The sequence below is a fragment of the Schistocerca gregaria genome, chromosome 4 (assembly GCF_023897955.1).
Source record: "Schistocerca gregaria isolate iqSchGreg1 chromosome 4, iqSchGreg1.2, whole genome shotgun sequence".
Taxonomy (NCBI): domain Eukaryota; kingdom Metazoa; phylum Arthropoda; class Insecta; order Orthoptera; family Acrididae; genus Schistocerca; species Schistocerca gregaria.
This window is the reverse complement of record NC_064923.1, coordinates 491,341,624-491,353,958: the sequence shown is the minus strand read 5'-3', so window position 1 is coordinate 491,353,958 and position 12,335 is coordinate 491,341,624. Positions and strand designations below refer to the sequence as shown.

The window sequence follows — 12,335 nt, the reverse complement described above, 5'->3', positions numbered from 1 at the left end:
TGAATGTGTATGTGGGGGTTTTGTGATTTTTATTTTTATGGAAATGTATGTTTTAATTCATTTTGAAACTTTAACTGATTTGTTTTAAGCACATCTGTCTCTGGAAGATTGTTTTAAGGGCACTTAAGACCAAGACAGCTTGCACTCAGTAACATACACCATCATATCATCATTATGTTCAAAATTAATTTGAATTTTACTTAATCTGATCCAGGGAATATTTATCAATCACAGAGTTACATATGAATAAACACATGACTTAATGCAGAAATATTTGAGAGGTATACAGACAAAGATTTATGAGAACATTATTATAAAATTTTCTTTACAAGATGAAGACTTATCATTTATGTCTTAGAAAATAACAGAGCAACTGATACTACTATGTAGTGTTGCACAAAACTACTTAAATAAACTAGTGATGCTGCACTCTTTTGCATATTCTGAAACCTGCTGCCCTGTCTCCCATCCTGCACCAACATTCTGGCCTGTAATGATGTCAACAGTACTCAAGCACCATCCTGACCCCACTACAACTGGTGTCAGACATAATCAGCAACATCAAATAATGATGTAGATCAGTATACAGGATCATCAGAACAGAAGGGTGAGTGCAGAAAAACTATCTTTCCTGTTATGTTCCTTCAAGTATCACGCAATAGAAGGCAGATGGACTGGTGGAGTCATCTGAAAGTGAATTTTGTGAAAAGTAATGTGGGAATAAAGTTGGATGAGTTCAGGGGACATATGAAAGACGACTACACCAGCATGTGTCTGGTTAGTTACATGCAGCATAATTCATTAGAACAAAGTGGCCTTTGTATGGAATCATCTCTAGTGATATGCTTCACAGGTGAAAGATGCAGACATTATGCCAGAGAGAGAGATGAGTGCACATGTGTGATATATTAGGCAAAAACATTGAATTGCATTGCACTAGTGCTACTTCAAGTTCTTATCCATCTGTTGACCGTATCGTGTTTTTTGTTTTGTTTGTCCTAGTGTGTTAATGAAGGCTTCACAATGAGTGAGTCAAAGCACAGCAGGTTACTACTCAGAAAGTGCTTCAGTCTTTCAAATCAGGTAGTTCAACTGAGAGTGGATAATACAGACCTGCATAATCAGTTAGATGCTGTGAAAGAGCAAACAACTTCATCTTGTTTTGGTGTTCCCATCCTATGTTCACCCACCACTAGCATAGTTGATCCATTTTGAGGCTAGTTGATCCATTTTGAGGCAAGGCAGGTAATGATGTATTAGCGTTTATAGATATCCTGTTGACAGGTGCAAAGCTGAGTTGTTGGACACATAAGCAATTGTTGAAAATGACCAAATTATGTTTGATGAGGGGTGCGGGAACTCATTTAAGTACCACAAAAAGTAATAGGCATTTGATTAATGAAGAACAGGTCTAGTAAAGCGATATAGGAGGTGGAATAGACATAGATATTATCACAGCCAATTAAACAGTGTATTACAGAAATGGAATGATTATGTTGAAGGTTCAATCAAACAGTGGAAAATACAGGATGGCATAATGACAATATTACGAAAAGGATAGTTGCTACTCACCATATAGTGGAGATGCTGAGTTGCTGATAGGAACAACAAAAAGACTGTCAAATAAAGCTTTCAGCCAAACAGACCTTCATCAGAATTAGACAACATACGCACACACTCACAAAAACACAACTCACACAACTGACTACAGTCTGTGGCCTTGTCAGCCAGAGACCGAAGTCGTGTGTGAGTGTATTTGTCTAATTCTGATGAAGGCTCGTTTGCCAAGAGCTTTGTTTGAATATCTTTTGTTGCCCCTATCTCCAACTCATCACCTCTGCTATCTGTCAAAAATTAATGATAATATCTACTAATTAACATATAGTGATGGCACAAATAGCATCTTCCTGCAGGAAGTTGAGCAAAGTTTGTTTGGTTCACTTTTATAGCATTTGCCACCTAATGTGTCAAGAAAAGTGCATGCAGAATTTCCAAAGGACTAGATTGGTGCCAAACACATGGATGTTAAATGCAACTATTGTGGCTATTCAGGTCACATATGAGTATTTAGTTAGTCGTCAGCCACAATGTAAGAAACGTGGCAGGGTTGGACATCGAAAACTAGACTGCACAAGTAAAGGGCATAATGTACAAACAATCAACTGCTGAACAACAATGAGAGCCACAGGCCCACTGGGTGGCACTCCCGGTACATTTTTATGCTGCAAAAATGTTTGTAGAGGCAGAATGTTGTTTGATTGGTATATTGAACAGTAGGGAAGATATGTTTTTGTGAGACACGGGTGCTCAAATGTCTGTGGCAGGTTTTGACCCCAAGGTGAAGAGGCAAGTAAATCTTCCACAGTATAGGATATGTGGAGGTGGTGGTACACTCAGTGATGTTGAGTTTTTAGGTGGGAGCACATCGATTCCGAGAAAATATGGAAGTTTTGCCTCATATGGGCAAAGGGTACTGCACAATCCTAGTACTAGATTTTTTGTTTAAGCATCTTGCTAAGACTGGCTTTGAGCAACACATGGTAGAACTTGGGAGGAGCACCATTTCATCTTAGGGAAGTAGTTGTCAGTAGCATACTACTGCAAGGTTCATCTCTTATGAGAGATGAATCAGTTAAACTCTGTGCAAGGGCAGTAAGGATCAATTTGTGTGATAATGTACCAAAAGGTACAGGTAAAATGTGGATGAACATGGAAGCAGAAAATGTACTATGTGTGGTGAAACTACTGGGAGAAAACAATAAGTTCAATAAAGCAAGTTGTTTTGTGTGCATGAGTATCGTACATGTACAGGGAACAATGGTGAGCAAGTAGTGCCTATCAATATTGATGATTTTGGGATCAAAGACATGGATTTGTCTGAATGAATGTCAATTCAGATGTTCTGGACAAAGACGATTCATGAAGAGTGAATTTAAGCATTGGCCATGAGCAAGGCACCAGTACAATTGCATTACATTAGAAGATGAAGCATTTAAAAGGAATGGGAAGAGTAGCAATCGAGAAGTGTCTGTTAGAATTTGAGGACCAGTTTCATTCTTGTGAACATTACCAGGAACCCCAGTGACACAAGATCCCAACAGGGAATCAGTCACCACCGTATTGTGGTAATGGAGGAATTCATTAACAAAAAAATTCCAAGGAGGGTGTTTTTGAGGAGAGTACTAGCTCAGAGGGTGGACATGTACTGAAAAAAAAAGTTCAGACTGAACAAAGAAGTATCGATTCTGTTGTGACTACAGATACCTCAATAGTCATACAATCACAGACTTATTAAATACCGAATAGAATGTAAACTCTTGACAACCTGGGGCTATGTAGTTATCTTTCCACTATAGACCTGTTGAGGGAATCATCATTACCACTATCAGTGAGTGTTTGCTTTGAAAAGTGCAGTAGCCACATTTCAATGGTTGTCGGACAGATCTTTGAGGGGATTGAAGCCAAAACAATGCATGGTGTACCTAGAAGATATTGTTGTGTTTGTGAAAGACATGAGAAAGCACATTCAACAATTGAGGGAGGTTTTTAAGAGATTACACTCAGCAAATCTAACTCTTAATGGAGAGAAGAGTAACTTTGTGCAACAAGAAGTGAATTACTTAGTATATGTAATGAGACATGATTGAGTAAGGACAGATGCAAGATAGGTGAACACTGTATAGAGCTTTCCTACACCTCAGAGAGGCAAGGAAATGTAGTTGTTTTTAAAGTTAGCAAATTACTATATAGTAGATGGGTCCCAGGATTTGCAGAAATAGGTCTCTTACACACTTCATAAAGAAAGGCATGAACTTCCATCAGATGTCAGAAGATGGAAGTGCATTTGAAAAATTGAAGGAATTACTGATAGTCCAACATCAGTTGTTCCAAATTTCGAGAAAGAGTTCATACTATCATGTAATGCTACCAATCATGCAGCAGGTTGTTTTAAGTCAAGAATTAGAGGGTAAGGAATATCCAGTTGCCTACATATCATGACAATTGAACTCAGAGAGAAACTATTTTACCACAGAAAAGACGATGCGAAGCCTGATGTGTGGCATGATGTACTTCTGCTGTTACTTGTATGAAAAGCATCTAACATGATAATTGATCACACAACATCAAACTGGTTATTGAGATGACAAGATCTGTTAAATAGACCTATGCATCTGGCACTGAAACTGAGTGAGTCTGATTCCAAAGGTAGTTCATAAACACAGTAATGTGGATGGCCTTAGCAGGGAGATTGCTGTAGTACAGACAGTAGGTCATAGCACTGCAGAGTGCAAGAGAGCTCAACCTGCTGAAGCGGATTGCACACTACTTTAATAGTTTGTCATACATGAAGGCACGTTGTGCAAGACAACAAAGCTTGCACTACGGTACCTGCTGTGAGATGATATGTTAAAACATGTGTATTACCATGTATTATCCAGTCGAAGGGGGGGGGGGGGGGCACAGAACAACATATCGAAGAGTAGCAGAACATTAATGCTGTTGTATGCATAGACAAGATGTGGAGCAGTATGTTAAAAACTGTGTGGCAGCCAATAAACCTCTTGAAGTGATTAGGCTGTACATTTCAGGACCTTTCAGCCACATACCAGTGGTTAACTGCTATATTCTGACCATAATGGATAATCTCTTTTGCTCTGTGAGAATGGTGTGATCCCGAATTAGCATGCTGACACAGTAGGAGGTGCAATGGTAAAAATTTGATTACTGGGGATCAATATTCCATAAATGATAATCATGTGTCAGGGCTCCAACTTCAAGTCAGGAATGATTAAGCTGTTGCGCCATTTACTGCATAATCACAGGCTGAGAAAGAGGGCTTTACATTCACAGCCTAATGAAAGAACAGGGTGTTCATCAAACAATAGAGAAAATTCTAAGCAATCTTGTGAACAGCAATCACAACGACTGGGACACTTTATTCCTGTATGAGATAGGGGCTTATAATTCTAAAACTTAAGAAAGTACATGTTTATTGCCATATGAATTGGTATATGAGTGAAAAATGTCATCACCATTAGTAGGCCGTGCGGAGTGGCCACACAATTTTTTTACAGTGGCAGGGGGAAGTGTAATAAAAACACTAAAAATTCTCACTGCATGACCACAGGGTTGGAGTGGGGGGTGTTTAGAGGTCATTTTTCTAAGTTTTTCTTGACTATCTCGAAACCAACAGCTACTAACAAAAATGTATTATGGTACAAAACCAAACTACATTAAATTTCGTATAAAAAATGTCCTACTTATGTGTTGCTCTAGAACTAACAGTTTCTGCATTGCAAGTACTGAAAAAATGACACATTATTGAAATAGTTTTAAATTATATACAATTAAGGTATGTTGTTAAATAAGATGGGTTAAGACCAAGTATTAAGGGTTTGTACCACATCTAAGTGCAGTATGACCATATTAAGGCATAAATTATGTTCTTGGGGTGTAACAGGGTGAATGTTTAGAAGTGTAAATGAAAGTAGGTTGCTGGATTGTGCTCATGGACTTCCCTCCTTCATAGGCATGCAAAATGAAGAGCGTGCAATCTTTATTCACAATTCTCTCTACTGTATTACATAACAAAAGCAATCACAGGGTATTTCACAAAGTTATACCAATCCTTCTGCAGCTCGACTTAAGGATCAATGGCAACACAGTGTGCATACATACCCAGGTTGTTGATTTTCCATAAAGTTCATCAACACTGCATGGAACACAGATATATAAATTACTAATAATACAAATGCATAAGAACATAATCTACATAAATCTCTACACACTGTTCTACAATAACAGAAGGAAAATGATTCTTAGCCATGCTGCAGCGCAGCTGTAGCACGCTTCGAGGAAAGGTGACTTTCCCACCACCAGTAGGGACTCAAACCTGGATTTCCCACTTATCACAAGTGGTCATCTTAACCACTTTGGCTATCTGAGCATGCTTCCCATCCAACCAACATTCTCAGATTCGCTCATTACACACATAGTGTCCCCTGTCCGTTATTCTCACTGCACAGAGCCTCTCATGATTCCATTAAGAGGTCAAACAAAGGGTGCATCCACACTGAAGGTGTTATTATCTGCCATCAATTTGTATATATTTATGCACATGTTCAAAAGAAAAGACACCATTCATGATTCTGAAGCTGTATGTACATGTCAAAAGGTAGATTCCAACATCAGCTGCAATTGGGTAGTGAAATAAATCCAATGGCAAAAGTGTTTGTTTTATTCGGCTATTTTTTGCATTTGTATACATTTATGCTCACTTATATTAAAAACAAAGATTCCAAGACTTACCAAGCGGGAAAGCGCTGGCAGACAGGCACATGAACAAAACACACAAACACACACACAGAATTACGAGCTTTCGCAACTGGCAGTTGCTTCGTCAGGAAGGAAGGAAGGAGAGGGAAAAATGAAAGGATGTGGGTTTTAAGGGAGAGGGTAAGGAGTCATTCCAATCCCGGAAGCGGAAAGACTTCCCTTAGGGGAAAAAAAGGATGGCTTTTCTCAAGGATAATGTGGGAATGTTAATGACATAACAGAAATGTTCTCAAAATTCACCACATTTTCTTTTTTGTGAGTGCCACTCATTTCTCAAAACTTTTTTTTTCCTGAAACTTTGCTATTTGTAGATCTCATTCAAATTTTTTAATTATTTTCAGAGGAGGCAAGTGTTCAATATTTTAAACTTGACAAAATAATTACATAAAACCAATCTACAAAATTTTATATAGCCACTTCTTTCATGTTTTAATAACTGTATGTCAGAACTGATATTCAAAGAAAAAACTGCTAGCCTACTTTTTGTCATTTAAAAACTGCAACCAGTTTTCAATTTTTCACAGTTTGCTTTGAGGTAACACAACATATCAAACTTCCTGCAATTCAGATAGCAGAGACAATGAAGTCAACATTGTTGAATACATATTAACTGTAGGTTTCACTTGGTGCAGGCTCTTGTGTATTGGAGGCAGTTGACATCTCCAGCTGTTGAGCTTTATTACATAATAGCTCACTAAACAACTGCAAATAACTACTCAGCACCTTAAAATAACTTCACTATACAAACACAAGCTCAGTTAAGTTATTTAGTCTACTCACATAAGATAAATGGACAAGATATTGTGGGGAGTCTTGTTTTATTTGTAAACATTAAACCCAACAACTCTTGTTGTTGGGGATGTCACCTTCTTTGGAGGAATGCTTCAGCTGCCATACAGGGTGACTAAGAATCAATTTCTCCTCTAGCAGTGTAGAACAATGTACAGAGATGGATGTAGACCCTGTCCATATACGTTAGTATTGTTAGTAAAATCAAACATTAGAATATCCAGGATGGAATAATGACAATATTATGAAAAGGATGGTTTTCTACTCATCACCTCTGCTGTAAGGTGAGTAGCAAACCATCCTTTTCATAGCATTATTAATAACTCTTACCTGTATTCAATGCTATGTTAATGCACACCCCAGGTGTGGCTGCTCACTGTGTTGCCAGTAGTTCAAAAGGCAAGCTGCAGAAGGTTTGGTATAATTTTGTCAAATACTCTGTAGTTGATTCTTGTGACTTAGAGGGGTAGAGAGTGTGAAGACTCACCTGCTCACTCTTCAGTCTGCAGATTGCAAAGGAGGGATCTCCATGAGCACAACCACCCCTTCAGCCTATTACACCATAAGAACACAATATATTTGAACACAACATATCCCTTAACACAGTTGTACAACTTACATGTGTTATCAATAATAGGCCACTATTTGTTCTTAACCCACTTCATTTAACAACAGACACCAATTTTATTCTATTAAAGCACCATTTCAATAACCTGTAATTTTTGCACCCTCTGCAATTTAGAAACTATTAGTCCTCAAGAAAAATTTAATAAGCTTTTTTTTGTAGTACAGTTAATGTAATTCAAGTTTGTATTGGGAAATGTTTTCAATAATCATAAAAATGTTACCTTTAACCCCCCTCCTGTATACTCATATCCCATTCGTCATAAAAAAAATTGTGACCACATAATTCCCCCCTCCCCCTCCTTATTTTCCTTCTTTGACTGGACTGATAGTAGCAACAGTGCAGTGCTATAAATACACTTCTCAGGTTTGCTGCCGTGCTGCCAGACAACACTGTGCAAGTTCCACAACAGTTATTGTCCTCACTGCTGAAAGATGCTTCATTGAAAACATGTATTCCTCTTGATAAGATTGTCTACCATATGGATATGTATTGACTCCTTGAAAACACAGTCCAGATAAAATTTCACTCTTCTCATGAGACATGCAGTGTCCCATGTTCAAGCCTTACTGATGGTTTATCAGGTTAACCGAAGCTTATAAGTTGAGGGTGTTCAGAACAAAGTACTTACACCGTGTGATAACAAGCTGTAAACAGGAGGATGGCTTTTGCAGTGGGTTCCTCTATACCTTCATTTACAAGCTGACATTTTACTTGCTTTGAACAGAATGCATCACATATCTGTTTATCAAAAAACTGTTGGAACACCATTATTTGGTGTACAGCTCACTTGGCAAGCAGTCAGGATTCATTCCACATGTGCTCTATGTACGAAGGAGTGTAAGACGCTACCACACTGTACAAGGTGACAACAACTTCTGGCCTGAAAATATAACTCTTATTTGGTTTGGTTTGCAGCAGACACTTTGTCTCAGTATTCTATCAGCTTTTCTACTAACCATGACATCCAGAAATGGTGAGCTGCCATTTGCCTGGTGAACTGAATATTTGAGTAGAGTGAGTTCAAATGCTGGCGACATATGGATATTGTTTCTGTTCTATGTGTGCACCATAGAATTGAGTTGTCAACCTACTGCCAGAAGGAGGAAGGTTGGGGAGTTGCTGACTGCACAACTTTTCCCTCGGTTTTTCATAATTAGTTAGCAATCATGGCTGACAAGGGACTTCCCATGGCAATGCTGCTCACTTGCTCAAAATACTGGTTGTTAAATAAGAAATACATTGAGGTAAGCCATGTTCAAACAATACCACAATGTCATTCTCAAAAATGCCGCTAACAATGTCTAATGAATACTGTAGAAGCACTCTCCTAAATAAGGATACAACATAAAGCTAACCATATGATCACATTGTTGTAGTTTAAATGTCTTCAGGCAACCATAAAATCCTCTGAATAATGAATGCGTTGGCCACTTTTGCCTATGAGAGGTTCCAACAGCAAAGTAACTTATTTAGCAAAAATGTTAGTAGGCACTCGAAAATTACTCATAATAGGTGGAAGAGGGGACCCATCTTTGTGAAACTCTGATAGGCCTTATAGTCTTAAGGAATCACAGCCTGCGTGCACAGGCCCTTGATGATGTTAACCAGAATAGAGCTCCTTATGACGACATCTTAAGAATTTTTTCCCTTGAATCTTACAAGTTGGATCCTCTCTGCAACATTGAGGGTTTACCTTGCTGCTGTACTCAGTTTGTGATAGGGCAGTGGCATTTTCCATGTTGGCTGATGAAATGACAAAGTTCTTGTTTGCTCTAAAGTCCTGCAGAGCTTTCCTTTCTGCTGAAGTAATATGGAACTTCTTTATAGACGGAGTTTTGGGTTAACATTTGGCAGGTGTCTGTCTAATGTCTTCTGTATCTGCACTAGAAAGTTTTAAGACTGCCTGTTCAATTCCAGCTATCACATCATAGACTGGAGCTGTCCCGGATGTTGCTGCAAAGCTCAGACCTTAGCACTGAAGAAATTAGGAAGGACATGTACTATTTTAGATTCACAATAAGAAAAATAACAGTTGTGTCTGCAAATTGAACTAAATGAGCTGTAAACTTATAGTACAGGCCTATAAGCAAATATTTAACTTAATTATTCCAGACTGGCACCCATAAATTCCTCTGCGGTATAGAAGAATTTTTTCAAAGTATCATTTTTACTTTTACTACTTCTCTCTTCGACTTAAGCTTTTGGGTGGCTTGTTTTACAGAACTGCTCCCATTTGCCTTGCACTACTGTACTCTTTACACAGCCAATGATTTATTACTGATATTGGTGCCTTATTAGATTGAATGTACTGATGAAGCTGTATGTCTTTATTTTTTCTTAAAATATGTAAATTTTCTTGAATAAAACAATCTGTTTCATCGATGTAAATACAAGGCACTGGCAGTATAGTCATCTTAAAAACATACGTTTAGTGCTTAAATGGACTTGCCCCATTATCTAAATTACCGTATTATTTTCTGCATGATAACTGTTTACGAACAACGTCCTAATTAAATCGAGATATCTACATTTTAGTAGGTTCGTTAACAGGTAGGTAAATAATACGCAAAATAGTAATAACGGAATTGCTTAACCTTTAATTTAATAAGTGAATCTTTCAGGAAGAAGTTTTAAAGTATTAGTTTACTATACTTACAATTATTTACATGCTACTTCATGGCGAGACGTTTTTCCGTATTTGTGTTATCAGTGCACTTTCCGTATGAATTAAAGGGCATACGCGATACAATATTGGAAAATTAAGCTCGGCAAATAACTGAATACAGCTACCCGTCATTGATAAACTTGCACCACTTTAACTGCGATTGTTGCATAAAGTACGTGTTTATTCTTTTCTTCTGTTTTCTAGTGTGACTATTTATCTGTATCTGACATCATAGAACTTTGCCTACAAGTAGTCGACTGCATTGTTGGGTTTATTATATTAAGATTAAAAACAGTGATTTATTTCGTTGTTCGTTTACGTATTCTGTTTCGATTGCTTCCCACTCCGACAATTAATTGCGGCATGTAATTCGGCAGTCACCACGTTAGTAGATTTGTGCCGGTACCGCTCTTCTTTTGTTCCAACAATGAACAGCATTTATACAATAAGGGTGGTTGTGTTCTAGACCCGAACCGGCGAACACAACTGTCAATGTCGTCGTTTTGACGTATTTTGATTGATTTTGTTTTATATTATTTTTATGTTCAAAACCGAAAAGAGCGCTTCTAATCATTTATTGAATAAAACAAATTTGTTAGGCCACATCATAGAATTACAGTCTTAAGATGGGAGCAAAATACACAGAGTTTGATTATAATGAGGCCAACGTAAAAGTGGTATGTAATCTGATGTTGCAATCTTAAAGTGAAACTGAAAGAAATATTTGAAATTTAATCATTACATATTATCCTTATCACGACAGGATTTAGAAGCAATAAAACAACATGAAGTGGACGAATCCTTAGGACCTATGGACAGAGCATTGCATCTAATAAGGTATGTCAAGTGATTGTTTCTTTCTGGGGGGTTACAGTACGCTATTTTTTTTTAAAAAAATCGTGGCAGTAATCGTTACAGTTGTTGTGGGTTGTTGATTATTGATACCCTCCGTTCCCTTTGGAAAGAAATAGAAAAATTATCGTGAATCTTGGCTGGATCCTCTGGAATCTCTTGAGGGTGGACAATAGTTTCACTCGGGCGGTGGTAACTAAATGGGGCACGGGGCAAGATATTAACCAACGCACATGGTATGGTTTTGCCTTCGTGACATACGTCCGTCCGTTCGTTTCTGTGGTGCGGCAGACGAATCACATTGCGACACTATTCAGACGTGTAAAGCAACCTGTTGTATGAATTACAGAAGATGCATCTGCAAACTTGGTTATTTGTTTGGGCGGCTCTTTTCAAGCACAAAACTTTTTTTAAAAATTTTTCTCATATGGATCTATTTCTCAATACCATAGCGTCCATTTTCACTTTACCCGCTCAACTTTCCCGTAGAAATATTCGCACTCTTATCATACTATAAGTGTGGCAGTGTCACCTCACCCTTGCTTCCTTGATCGTGGTGACATGGGTGCATCACAGCTCGTATTGTTTGTTAGTTTGGAATCAGGGGTGCCCATTTCGATTGTTTGATCTTATGTAGGGCTAATTGAATTGGAGTTAATGGTAATCTCTAATTTTGATACCTCTGGGTCAAGGAAGGTTGTACTTTTGGTGCTAAAATTCTGCAGTCCAGTATATTTTCCCCTACGTCAATAAAATTTTACTTCTTTGGAAGAACTAACATGGTGTATTTAGTCAGAATTCATAAACCCATCACACACAAAATTAGACATCCTAAGGAGACACCATGCTAGTACTGTGTATGATAATGATTTTAATTCAATGGGGAATAGATCCGACAAGTTTCATCAGTTTCTACTTGTGTTGTTGTTGATGATTAGATTCAATAGAATTCCCATGTTATGGGGATGTTAATTGCTGTGTTTTACTTGCTATTCCGTATAATTTCAAACATTTTCTATGGGATTAACGTAGGATGATTCAGTGGTCCAATTGAGGATGCCCAAG

General features: G+C 37.9%; 1 protein-coding gene across 7 annotated transcripts in view; it reads right to left on the bottom strand.

The window, feature by feature from the left end:
* The window catches only part of LOC126365820 (balbiani ring protein 3-like), a 282,987-nt gene extending 272,164 nt beyond the window's left edge, over positions 1-10,823 (bottom strand). The window contains exons 1-3 of one of the 7 annotated variants that reach the window (XM_050008420.1): positions 10,410-10,537; positions 7,613-7,677; positions 7,456-7,529 (exon numbers count right to left, since the gene is read on the bottom strand). The gene's annotated coding sequence lies outside the window, so the exon portion shown is untranslated. Of the gene's footprint in view, positions 1-7,455; positions 7,678-10,405 lie in introns of all 7 variants that reach the window. The other 6 variants (XM_050008422.1, XM_050008418.1, XM_050008419.1 and 3 more) reach the window with 6 other exon arrangements.
* Positions 10,824-12,335: the final 1,512 nt, after the last annotated feature.